We start from the raw sequence: 1,323 nt of genomic DNA, 5'->3' as shown, positions 1-1,323 counted from the left end.
AAAACATAAATGAGACTCCCACTAAACTAAGGTACTATAAGGAATTATACCCATATGAGCAGTGTGCTCATGAAAGACTTTAGGCACCAAACCCTTAGTAAGTGGATCAGCTAGCATAAAATTAGTCCCTATATGTTCTGTAGGAATTTTCTTATTCTGAACTCTTTCCTTAACAACCAGAAACTTTATATCAATGAATTTTGACTTGGTTGGACTCCTATTGTTATTGGAATAAAGAACTGCAGAGTTATTATCACAATAGATTTTCAATGGCCTTTCAATGCCATTAACCACACGTAAATTAGTGATAAAATTTCGTAGCCATATCCCATGGTTGGATGCCTTAAAACAAGCAATGAACTTCGCAGCCATGGTTGATGAAGCTATAATAGTCTATTTAACAGACTTCCAAGAGATAGCTCCTCCAGCCAACATAAAGATGTATCCAGATGTGGAGCGTTTACTGTCTTGACATCTGGCAAAATCAGAGTCTGAATATCCAATGATCTCTAAACTGTTAGACTTCTTATAAGTGAGCATATATCCTTTTGTTCTCTTCAAATAGCACATTACACGCTTTACTGCTTTCCAATGCTGCATCCCAGGATTACTTAAGTAGCTGCCCAAAACTCCCACTATAAATGCAATATCAGGACGAGTACAAACTTGAGCATACATTAGACTTCCCACAGCTGAAGCATAGGGAATCTTTTGCATCTCATTTCTTTCAAGGTCATTATTAGGGCATTGTTTGAGGCTAAATTTGTCTCCCTTGGCTATAGGGGTATCTCCTAGTTTACTATCTTTCATGTCGAATCTATCTAAAACTTTATCGATATAGTTCTCTTGTGATAACCTTATGATACCATGAGAACGATCTCTTAATATCATAATACCTAATACAAAAGAGGCTTCACCAAGATTATGACACCCTCTACCCCAACATATATATATATATATATATATATATAATAATAATAATAAAAAGAAATATCTTATTGGATAAAAAAAATATTTAAAATTGAAACGACAATTCCAATAATCATGTGAGTAGAGAATTCACATTCATGTCCTTAATCCAAATAGCAAATAAAATTACAAAGAATAAAAATTGAATTTTCCAAAATATATACTTTAATAAATCATAAACAATGTCATATTCTAATTCTATCTATGTCCCAATGTCACATGTCCTATCAGAGCAAAACCCAACATAAAAGCCTAAGCTTCATCACCAACATCCTCAGCCTTACGCTAATGATCACCTGTATATCAAACAAGAGAAACAACACAAAAGAAGGGAGTGAGAAACATCTCACTCTG

The 1,323-nt window shown here is 33.9% G+C and overlaps 1 pseudogene; it reads right to left on the bottom strand.

The window, feature by feature from the left end:
- Nucleotides 1–393: 393 nt before the first annotated feature.
- Nucleotides 394–891, bottom strand: LOC145957912 (secreted RxLR effector protein 161 pseudogene; annotated as a pseudogene).
- Nucleotides 892–1,323: the final 432 nt, after the last annotated feature.

Source organism: Cajanus cajan, chromosome 5 (genome assembly GCF_000230855.2).
Source record: "Cajanus cajan strain Asha chromosome 5, NIPB_CcT2T_4, whole genome shotgun sequence".
Classification (NCBI taxonomy): domain Eukaryota; kingdom Viridiplantae; phylum Streptophyta; class Magnoliopsida; order Fabales; family Fabaceae; genus Cajanus; species Cajanus cajan.
This window is presented reverse-complemented; position numbering and strand designations above follow the sequence as displayed.